General features: G+C 38.5%; 1 protein-coding gene across 9 annotated transcripts in view; it reads right to left on the reverse strand.

Annotated features, from left to right (window-relative positions):
• The window catches only part of mical2b (microtubule associated monooxygenase, calponin and LIM domain containing 2b), a 66,305-nt gene extending 56,783 nt beyond the window's left edge, over positions 1 to 9,522 (reverse strand). For all 9 annotated transcript variants that reach the window (XM_041796155.1, XM_041796154.1, XM_041796151.1 and 6 more), the window contains exon 1: positions 9,331 to 9,522. The gene's annotated coding sequence lies outside the window, so the exon portion shown is untranslated. The remainder of the gene's footprint in view (positions 1 to 9,330) is intronic.
• Positions 9,523 to 12,353: the final 2,831 nt, after the last annotated feature.

A 12,353-nucleotide genomic window follows, 5' to 3' on the forward strand; every position in this document is an offset into this window, starting at 1 on the left:
ACCCTCTCATATCAGCACTCAAGTGTGACAGATAGTGCTAACATGTTTAAATTTAGGCTAATGCAGAATGCAGATAAGAAAGGTTTGGTGACTCTCAGAATGTTCTTTGAAATCGTTTAAGTCAGTTTTAAGAACACATTTCTTGTTACGAACAGCTGGTGAATGAGGCGTATTGTTTTTTGGGTAATTTCACGAAAAAAGCAATTTTTCCACTTCCTGTCATAACTCACAATCTTCAGGGTGGGCCTTTAAGCATATAGATCGAGACATAACCAAAAGCTGTTAGTGTTAATTCACTTTTAAAGGATTACTCCAGTATTACTCCAGGGCTATTTTTGGGTGAATATACCAACCCACATGTGCATTCACTTCAACTTAAATTTTTACCTTTTTTACCCACACAGATGAAATCTGCAGGGTTATGTAAAGGGTTCCGTGTCTTTGTGTGTTTGTTTCTTTCTTTGTATATGTACAAGATAACTCGAGAATGGAAAGTTGGATCTTCACCAAACTTTCAGGGAATATTGGGATAGCGACAGGGAAGAATTGATTAGATTTTGGTGATGATCCGCGCCCCTGTTCAATTTTTCTCGGACTTCAAAACTTTGAACACCATAGTAATCAATGGGAGCGTTCCTCGGTGGCGCTGCTTAGGCGTGGGTCTGCCACCTCAGATGGCCATTCTAGTTTACCATTTACACTACAGCTGGCTGGTGAAACTCTCTGGTGAAGCGTTCAACTTTTAGGCCCCATCCACATGGAGATGAAAACGATATGTTGCCTTTTCATTGTGAAAAGTTTTCCGTAAATACAGGATTGTTTCAGGTAATAGCCGCATAAGCAACAAACCACTGAGAACAAATGAAAACGCTGTATGGTATATGCCAGGCCTGTACGTGGCGCTGTATTGCTGCCATGGAAATGCATCAAAGACAGAAGATAACAGAAAACTGACACTCTTTCTCTAGTTGCCCTTCCGGTTGTTCTCTGCGTTGGATTTAAGAACGTATGGTGTATGTGTTTCATGGTGGTGGTAAAGGAGCATCAGATTTTGCTGTAAAAGCCGTAAGAAGCTCAGTAGCTTCTGCAGCACGAACACAACCCTGTAATCCGCCATTGTTGTTTTGGCCAGACCTGCGCAGGCATCTTAAGAGACTTTTGTCTAAACTCCTGAATTCGTCTCCATGTGGACGGGGCCTGACTTATTATGACAAGCAATTTAACCTCATTAAACATGTGGCAAAGTAGGCCATCTTGACGTCACTCTAACAGCTTCCGCTGTTTGGATAGCACAAGGTTAAACATCCTTCAGTTAAAAAAGACAAGTTTGTTTTAACTAACTTGTGAATAAGAGGGTCAGTGACTGCTCTTTATGCTTTCCCTGAGAGGAAACGTCTGTGTGATTATCTATGAGCCACATCAGACTCTATGGCTGAGTGTCACACCCATACTTAACTTACTGATAAGGGGCTTTAAGAGGGAGCAAACTACTCATCAGCTCCATGTTAGTAACTCCCTGGGTACAATAACAGCACAGAGGAGTGACGATCAAAGTAAAACCACAGAGATGATACATGGTTGTGTGTGGTATTTATAAAATTGTTGAAATGTGCTCCAGCATAACAACAGGAGGTGGATAAAAATTATCATCTCAGGCTGTAAAGGGCAACACCTGAGACAGAACTGCCATGTAAGAGGTCCCTGGCTGGAATAGACTATCATGTTAGAAGTCTTTGCATGCAGCCTCAAGGGGACAGCTGACTTTTATGAGTTTGTTCACTGACTCAGACCAAAACCAAAACACAGCCCCTCACTCTTTGCTGTTTGACTGTGTTTGACAGCCTTCTATAGCAGAACTTTGCTTGGAGGCATGCATAGTAAAAGTTTCCATGAGCTTAGAGTTATAAGGTTGGGTGAAATACGAAAGCATGCTGAACTTGGTTGATTTTATTCATTAAGTGTCAAATTGTCTGTTACGTACAATATTTTATACATCAGTGCAAAGTCTAAATAATATGAGACAAAAAAATATTTTGCACAAACATTACTGATGAATCAAAGCACTGCAGATACCCCTTCAGTTAACATTATTGAACACTGGGGCAGATTATAACAAAGCCTTTAAGGAGCCGCTGATATTTATAACATTTCCCAGGGGTCAAAGTACAACTTTATCAAACATTAGCAGTACGGTTTACCACTTCTAGTATTAGTGAGGTTGACAAATCACTCAAAGAATCTGCTCTGTCTTCAACATGCTAAATAAGCTAGGTCCTTGAATGTTTTAAGTCTGGCAAGTGGACTGCAGAGTCATTCTGAAAACAGACTCCTGTAGATCTCACTAAAATGCCTCCATTCTGTTATGTGGACTTCAAATTTAAAAATCAAATTTAAAAAGATTCAGACCTAAATTTAATGAATGCATCATGGAGTCACTTTTTCATACACATCAGGACAGAGAAGCCTTAATTAAATCTCTGCATTTTGGTTATGCTTAATAAGCAATAGGTTAGTACAGAAGCATAACGTATGGCCAACACTTATTGACTTCAACCAGACATCAGATTCATTCATACACTACTCACTTGTGTTTTTAGCCGTATTTATAGTTTGTGGTTTCTACATTATACAGATTACCTTATCAGAGTTTGAGTTTGCTGACTGGAAGCTGAGTAATCTAACTGGGCAATACACTCACCAATCTTAGGGTATAATTGTTCAACTTCTCATAAACGCTAGTCAACCAATCATGGCAGTAACTAATACATTTAAGTATCAAGACATGATCAAAACAATCTGCTGAAACTGAAACTGCACAGTAGAATGTGACAGTGATCTAAGTGACTTTGAACACACCTTGGGTGTTGGTATCAGATGTGCTAATCTAAGTATTTAAGAAACTGCAGATCTACTGGGACTTTCATGCACAACCATTTCTAGGTTTTTGCAGAGAATATTCCAAAAATGGAAAAAACTACCCACAGAGCATCAGGTCTGGGATGAAATGCCTTATTGAAAGCAGAGGTCAGAGGAGAGTGAACAGACTGGTTTGTACTGATATTAAGGTAACAATAAATCAAAGAACCAATCACTACACCTGAGCTGTACAGATGCCCATCTCCAAATGTACAACATGTTGAGCTTTGAAGCAGATGGACTGTAGCTGCAGAAGACGCCCTGGATGCCATTTCCACTCAGCTAACAATAGGTAACAGAGGCTATAATTCCCATGGGTTCTCCAAAATCGGACAACGTAAGATTGGAAAAATGTTGCCTGATGAATCTCAATTTATGCTGCAACATTCAGACAGTAGGGTCAGAATTTGGCATAGACAACATGACAAACTGTCAGACAACAAACAGCCATGTCACGCTAAAAGCTTCTAAGGTATAAAGGTATAAATACCTTTCATCCCCGTTCTGATGCTGGAACATTGTCTCAGCTCTGTCTATGAGCCCACATGTAGTGTTTGCTGTCATGTGATTGGCTGATTAAATAGTTGTGTCAATGAGTAGCTGAGCAGGTCTGCCTTTTTAAATGATTGGTAAGTGTGTTTTTTCTTTTCTTTCCTATCTCTAAGTGCAGTCTGGTTGCTTCCTGGTGTTAGGAAGAACAAGGACAAAGGGAAGACAGGAAAGATTTGCATCTCTTGTCTGGCATATCAAATGCAAATATCAGGGAGTAGTTAAGCTCACCAGAATTCAAATGCAGGGAAATCACCTCTGATTTAAAAAACAGTGCTGTAGTGTTGTGATAGCTGCTCTTTACTTCAAACCTTGACAAGGTACTAGTAATATAACTATATCATTACCTGTTTCAACACTACAGCAACAAAAACAAAAGTCAAAGGAACCCAAAATTGGGTAATTTCTTGCTTTATAAATCAACATTTTGAAGCAAACTCCTGCCCAAAATCTAAATCTCATAAAATACAATTGTAATGTTTCTCTGCTAGAACCATGGCAATGAATTAGTGGAATTCAGGCAGTGTGCAGGAGTTTGTTTGCAATGTTAGATAGAACAATTCCTCTACCAAGCAACTTGCTTAAAGACCCTGTAAAGTGAAAATAAATCTGTATTTAGGTTTGTTGTATGGTAGGTCACTGTCTTATGAACCCCCAGGTCAAATTTCAGTCAAATAAAACATCTCTAAGTTTATGAAATTAAGCTTCAAAATCATGAAAAATGAGGTGGTAAAATCTGCTCCAGGATGGTGTGGGCGTGTTGTTGAATAAGCTGAAGCCACGCCCACTCAGGAGAAATACTGAATTCTAACTGCTTAAAATTCTGAATTGAGGAAGCACTCACACCATTATCCTGCCTCTTGACTTTTTGTTGACCTTAGAAGAAGAGACAAAGTCTGTTGTCTGGCTCAAATCTCTGCTATAATACTCTAAATGATCCAAAGGCCACTGTTGCTGATAGATTTGGCAAATCTACCTCACAATGAACAGAAAAACAGCAATTAACTGACTATTAACTTTCAATAGAGGCAGTGACATCAGCTAACAACAGACTGTACTGAGATGAACTGCTCTGTGATTTTATATAGCAGTGTTAAGGGGGCGTGGTCATTCCCCACTGTGAGCTCAAGACATCATAAGCCCACATATTGGCCCTGCCCACATTAAACCCCGTCAGGAAAGAGGTGAAAAACTTTCTAACAGTCTCAGTCCAGAATTCACTCACATGTAGATCTCAGTGTTTTCACATGTTTACAGCAACCATATTCCAACATATCTAGAGTGTTAAGACAAAAACTTTGGATTTCACTTTACAGGGTCTTTAACATTTTTCTAGCTTTGGCACTTCTCAATGGTACCCCTCATTAAAATAATTGTGTATGACCCACAACAAGTGGGTCATACACAATGCTTTATTGGGGCAGACATTAACAGGGCATCAATCTTGTCAACCAGATGATGATGAATTATGATGTATGTTTCAGATACTCAGAAAAAGTCAAACGATCCTGTAAAAATGCAAAAAAGAAGGAAGAAGGAAACGTAAAATAAAAAAGGAAGTAAAGACTGTGCATATGATTTCCAGGACATGTGAGCTTCTATATTTCATTACCATGGCCAGAGGCCGTTCTTCACAAAGACAGACCTGTTGTCTCTGAAAACGGCACACAAATACCCATAACTATTACCAGTGCACCAAAAGGAAAGGCATTCCTTAAAAACAGAGCAGTTCAATACAGAATCTAAAGATCATTTAAACCTTACGAAAGGTTAACTAAAATGTGTACAAAATCTACTACATCATTCAAATTTGTTAGGGTCCATTTTCATTATGTTATTTTTTGAACTTCTCAACACCACATCCTTGCTGTAAGTATTAAGGTTTCAATAACTTGTGAAATTTAGTTTTAAAAATGAAAATTATTCTTTTTTATTTATAACTCAAATAAAATTCACTTATTTTCAGTAAACAATAGTACTACTTTGTTTCTTTTGTCCTACATCTTTGCCCTATTATTTGTCCTGCATTGAGTCAAAGTTTGTAAATTGGATTTCAGGGACAATCATAGTGAGAATGTGAGTCACTAGGGCCTCTATAGGGCCTCACTTGGCCTCACGAACACAGACTTCAGTAGCTTGGCTTGAATACGCGCCATATGTTTGCTTTAATTTGTGCATGTGAGCCCTGAAATCAAACCCCTAATCCTCACAGTATTAACGCCACACACTGTGAAGGTTTGGAGCTGGATTAAGTCTGTACCTTGCAAGAAGTTGTGACATTATATCCCACATAGTATGTCTACACTGTGCTGTGCTGCGATACAGAAGCACAATTACTGCCACATTTGTGTGTTGTGAGCATCTGCAGACACAACAGCTCAACGCTAAATCCTTACTTAGTGTGATTAGAGCTGTAATTATTAGCTGAACAAAATAAGCACAAATGTCCTATAGCCCAGCCCTCATTGGTGGCAGCACTAGTCCTTGTCTGTCTACTATGTTGGTTTGTATTAAATTTAACATCCAAAGAATGTGCTTGGATTTGAACACATGTGTCCTCAAGAGGAATGGGATTTTGTAGGTTAATGAGCATTTAAACCATTTGACCGCTTGGGGAAAACATGTCAGCCTGGTCACAAGAAGCCAAATCTGTGTTTCAAGAATCAAATGTATGAAAAAGAACACAAATTCTACTCTTAAACATGGCTGGTTCAGTTACAGCAGCAGACAGGGATGACAATTTTCACAATTATTTTACTGTCTGTATAATGCTCCTTTAGAATAACCAGGAAAAAAACTGTGATCCATAGGCTTACAGCCAATTGCCAACAATGCTCCTGACCAGATCTTATTTCAACACCAAAGACATCCTCTGACACAGAGACTGGCAAAAGAAATTAAGAAACATGCCTCAATATTTGCCCTTAAGGTGAGAATGTGAGAAACAGAAAAAGCAATGATCGTTGTATGGCCTCTCTCTGCTGTGTATGTCCGAATCGTTAGCCCTGACAAGCACTCCTGGTCTGAAGCTATCTACAATCAAACTACTAGTGCTAGCGACAAACCTTATCTAAGTACAAGCCATAGTCTTGTATTCACAGTAGATATGTGTACTGTATATTCACTACTTAACTGTTGAAGACAAGACTTGATCCAAAATTATCTCCTGACACCTAATTTCAACCATTATTCACCTTGAATTTTGGTTTGATCAGGAAAATCCTCTGACACTCTGCAACTCAACTTGGCCTTTCTCGTCTGACAGCATCTGGTCAGCCAGTGACAGTGACACTTAGTTCCCTGGTGTATTTTTGTCTAACTGCTTCTCTCCCCTGGGCTGATATAAGCACTGGCACCCCTTATAAGTCTCCTAGGCATTCCAGGAAGCAACAGCTTGTGCAACAGCTTTTTGCTGCATCGACATCTTGCTAGATAAGAAGCAAAGGCCACATGAAATGAAGATTAACATCCCAAGGGCTGACAACCTAACGGTAGGATGTGAAGACAACACATACAGAAAAAGGACATTAAAAGTAAACCCATACAGAAATACAGTCATACCCAGTTTAGATTATATTTGCAGACATGACAGTCTTTATCAAGGCCACAGGTATAAAATCCCCATCATCATAAGAAAAACGGCAGTATCACTTAGAAAACCAGACAGCCAGCCTTTGAACACACACACAGATTATTTAAATTTGAAGAACCCAACAAGCACTCTAATTTACTTATAGGTCAATACTATGGGTCATTTCAGGTTTACCCTCTAGGCTTAGTGTAATCATTAGGATCTGTGACCACAGTACAAAAGTAATATGCCATCCTAATGTAAACAAATGTAACTCTTTCCCATGTTTGCCAGACAATCAAACTGAGAAGTCTCAGTGTGCTGCCATCTGTGCCTTAATGTAGGATTTATAAGAGGTCTGGTCGCTCAGCTTAACAATTCTCAATGTAGTAAAAACATCAATTGTTGTGTCTTTGACCTTTTGTCAGCAACAGGTCTCAAATTCAGAGTTGATTGTGTATATATGCCCAATAATAAACATAATGTATTTGATTGAATAATTATACATACAGTGTTGTTCTCTCTTTTTCGCCACTTGAACAGAAAAAAAACAGTGAATTCTTTTTTCAATCACTTAAAGTTCTATGAAAGAAAAGTCTAAGTCGGTCTCTGTTCTATTTGGAAAAAAAAATGCATGTAGGGCCTAAGCATGCTGTTGTTGTGATATACATCAAACCAGCCATTGGTTTAACATTTTTTCCTAATCAATTGGCAAAGGTAAGGACATGTAGGAATGCCAGACAGCCAGCAAACGTCTCCATTCAAAATCATATCTCATTTACTATTAAACTGCACAACTTACTCCACCATAGTATGTCAGGGTCCAAATTCTGTGAGTAGCACATCTAACACCAAGGTACAAGCTACAAGGTACTATTAACAGAAGCATCTCACTAACTTCTACAGACGGTCCAACAATTTAATGCTCAGCATTTCAAATGAAGAAAGCTATCTTTGTTAATGTCCTGAATAGTACTTTTCTCTTTTTATCAAACACTCTAGTGCCCCAGTAGTTGATAGAAACGAGAGAAATTTAAAAAGTACCATTAATGTGCAAAGTTCTTAGCAGTTTGGGGGGTTTAAAGTGCACATGGTTTAGTCAGCAGTAGAGGTGTAGCAACAGCAGCAAGGTAACAATAACCCTGTTTAAAGCACCATTTAGCAGGGATTTAATCAAGTCCTGGACCTCTGAACCTTTAGCCCCTTATGCCAGCCAAGCTCCTTTAGACCTCCACTCACAAGCAGGAACTTAAAGCTGCTTGCAAAAATTGCTCTTCCAAATTGCATGGAGAGAGATGTATGAACACATTCCCTGTGTGGATGATTATTTGATGCCCAGCTCTCTGTACTGAAGACAGCAGCAAGATATTTGGAAGCACTCAATAAATTTTGATGACCATCCTAATGAATACTAATCCATTATAGGGCCCTGGTGAAAACTGAGTGAAAGTTTATCCTGCTGCTGAAACATCATTCCTCAACTTCATGTGCTAAGAGGAGATGCAGTCGTCTTGCCTGACTGGATTTCAAGTCTCTATTGACAAGAAGCCACCTGCTTCACACAGAAATCGACTTGATGACAAGGGACACATTTATTTCAATAAATAATCCCATTAAAACATGCAAAGAAAATGTAACTTAGTCAGAAGACTGTATTTCATAAGTCTGGGGGCAAATGTGCAATCCAATATAAATTGAGGCTGTTAAAACAAATTTGATCCCTGAGATCTTCTATCAGCTATCTCTGGCTCTTTAAGGGGTAGATCTACCTATGCAGCACCTACATTGTTGGGTTAGGCTACTTTAAAGTCCTTCGTATTAGCCTCCAATAGACCCATTTGAAGCTTTTCATGTGGCTTTAAGAAGCCTATTCATGTTATTTGACTATTTATTTGGCTGTTTAATGACAAACAGCAGAGTATGTTTTAGAAATAGCCTTTTGTTGTTTTAACAGAAACGGTAAAGAAATGCAGCAGGTAGCCCACATAAGCTAGCCTAATTTTACTTCACTAACAGCTTTCTTCATACAATAAAACAATTTGACAAACATTTTCGAGGCCTGGCCAATCACCTGTTGCAACTTAAACATGTATCAAATTACACCAAGAAAATGAATAATGTAATAGTATCAGTGTTCAAAAACAAGCATAAGAGATACAGTAAAAAAAAGAACATTTCTCTGTCTTTGTCAGCTAGCCCACACTTCAGATATGAACCTTCAAAATAACATTCCTGATAAGCGCTCAGTCGTGCTCACACGCTTAGAGAGAAAAGTGCGACTGTCAGCTACTTACACCAGGGAGCCCAAAAAAGATAGACAGCTGTCCCACTGAAGTCCTCGGTGTATTATCCACAAAATATCGAAAAGAAAGTGTCTAAAAACTCCTCTCAGGTAGGTTAACACAGAAAAGTTTGCGCTGTGGGTCTCTCAAGGTAGCGACCTGCTCCTCACATGAAAGCTGCCGAGCAACTGCCGACCCCCGTGTTGAAAGGCTGACGTCAAGCGTGATTACAGGACACAGAGGGAACTTCCGGTTGGTATTTTACTTGAATAATAGATCTGTTATTTAACAATTATACTGGTGGTAAAATAGCCTAGAACATCTTTTTAAATATAGTTTTGTTCTGGTGCCAACAAAATGCATTACTAAACTAATTCAGCGTATTAAGGGAGGTCGAGAGCAATCATTAACCGTTATATCTTGGACCCTAGAATTTGTGTAAAAACAGAATTTTACATCTCAAGGAAGGTCTATCTGGGTTTCTCATATGACACAGCATAGTTTTTTTTAATTAACTGTAAAAAAAATAAAAGCTCTTGAAAACCGTTTTGAAGGGATATTAAAAGCTTTATTTTCAGCCTTTGTTCGTTGGTAATCAGGCATTTGTTTATCAGTGGGCTACGTTGTCCTGAGAGGAAACTGAATGCCTACATCACAAAACTTACCAACATGAAGCCCATGTAAATCTTCTTTTATTTTGAAAGCAAATATCATACCCGGGTGTGTTTCGGTCTCTCTGTGTAGCATTTGACACACGGAGAGCAGGATCTAAAACCGCGTCTCCAGCACCGCTAGAAGGCGATTCATAATTACCTTGCTTTTAATGTCGGCAGTCAAATGTCCTCTTTTCCTGTCAGAGTAGCCTTTGTTAGGCAGGTGTTTCGTTGTCTTATTTCATGCTACATTTACTTGTTAAAATCTCTGCTGATAAAGTTCACTGATGAAAGTCAACGTTTTTGATTGGGACGTATCAGAAAACAAACCGCTTTGTTTATAGTTTATGTAACTAATAATACAGACTACTATCTGTTTTTTTATTGAAAGTTTATTAAATCAGTTAATCATGTCAAATCTCTCAGGACTCTGGCTCATAATATCAGTTCACTGAAGTAGGCTATCTTGAGTTAAACTATGAAGTGTCTGGAAGGAAATCATTCCTTTTTGAAATAAATCTCCATAATAATTAAAAGAAAAAAGAAAAGAAAAACCCTTGAATGGAGAATAAACACACTTGAATATGATCTTATATAGAGATCGTCTTAGATAGCTCTGTTACTTATTTCACTTTGTATTTATTTCATTTTGTATTCAACTGAATCCCTCATTATTGGCAGTAGCACATTACAGTTTTGGGAGGCCAAAGACCATTTTTCACCCATTAAGGCTCTGGGTCACAAATGATATCCAACTATAGTGCTCTAACTTGGCTGACCTCTGACCTTCCTGTTTGGGAAATCAAAAGAGAGCCCTCCAAAAGTTGTGTATGAAAAATAAAAACTTTAACTGTCAAAGAATGTTGTTAACAGTTAATTTCCAATGTTCTGTGTTATGTTGTCTTAAAAGAAACACAAAGCACAGCAATGAGTTCTGAATAGACAGAGGTAACATAGAAAAATGGATCAAAATTGTCAGCTTGAAGGTGTTGGGCTATATGTTGAGTCTTGACAATGCAAAATGACATTTGTCAGCCTTAACTTAAGACTGACAAATATTTTTAACACCTCCATGCCCTTTAACACCCCCACACATATCTTACCACACCAGCTGTAGGGTGGAGGAACATTTTATTGCCCTGTTGCAGCTGTCTACTTAATGCAGAACATACATAATATGAACATGGTCCATATCTCTAGGGAGGTGAAGATCCTCCCTTTCTTGAACAGTACTCAGTAGTGAGATTTAACGGTTATTAAATGACACATAGGAGATGATTGTTAACTTATGCAACCAAAACATAAAAAAAATGATATTCAGCAATTCAAAATGCCCAGTGACATATCTTTTCTCAGTTAATTTGCATCACAAACATCAGCATGGCTATCATCATTAGTAAGGGTGAAAATTAGAATGGCCATGTGAGATACAGCTATGCAAAAGAATAGTCACTCAATTCTGCAACATGTGACATATGAAATATATTTTACACTGCCTTGATTTTGGTTTAGCCCTGTGACGGGAGACCAGCCCAGGATACCCCACCCTATGCCTACTGACAGCTGGGATTAGCCCTGACCCACATAACCCAGAACAGGTCCAGTGATATGGATGGATGGATGGATGGATGGATTGGCTTAGAGTTTCTTTTTAACGCAATTTTTACACAACTTCATAAAAAGTGGTATAAAGAGATGGGCAGTTTCAGGGAGTTCTCAACTTTAGATGATATTTAATGTCTAATTGATGGCTGGTTTAAACAGATCGTGGAGAGTCAAACTCCTACTGCTGCCCATTATTTTTTGTTTTGTTTTGTTTTTTAAGAAAAAAGCTCTGTATTGTTCCAATGCAAGTGGGACTTTGCCTCTGCTGGCAAAAGAGAGAAGCGTGGCATAAAATCTTTCATTTGCATGAGTCTGCTCGGAAACAAAACAGGTAACTAATGTATTTTAAGGAGCGCAATGGGATTCACTCAGATAATACTGTACATTCATAAGTTACACTTTATTAACTCACAAAAGCCTGTCTCTATATGTTTTACTGTACCTTGGTCTTTTCCATGCTTATGTTCAGTCAATTTCACCCTCTGTCCTGCTCTGCCATCTGGTGGTAAAGAACTGGTATGGTCTTTTATAACATTCTTCACTTTCAACGGTCAGTAAGGCTTGGTTTTAGATAAATATATAGGCCTATGTGTTTAGAGAAAACCTGTGCAATAGAATAATGCCATTTAGTTCTCTAAAGTCAACAATGTCAACAATTACAGGGCTCATATCTTGATTGTCCGTGGGGTGGGAGGAATACTCAGCTGCCTTGTTTTCTTTGTTGGAGAGCAAAGGTTTTGGTATTCCGTATCTCTGTATGGAATACAGTGATAGGAA

The sequence above is a fragment of the Cheilinus undulatus genome, linkage group 9 (assembly GCF_018320785.1).
Source record: "Cheilinus undulatus linkage group 9, ASM1832078v1, whole genome shotgun sequence".
Classification (NCBI taxonomy): Eukaryota; Metazoa; Chordata; class Actinopteri; order Labriformes; family Labridae; genus Cheilinus; species Cheilinus undulatus.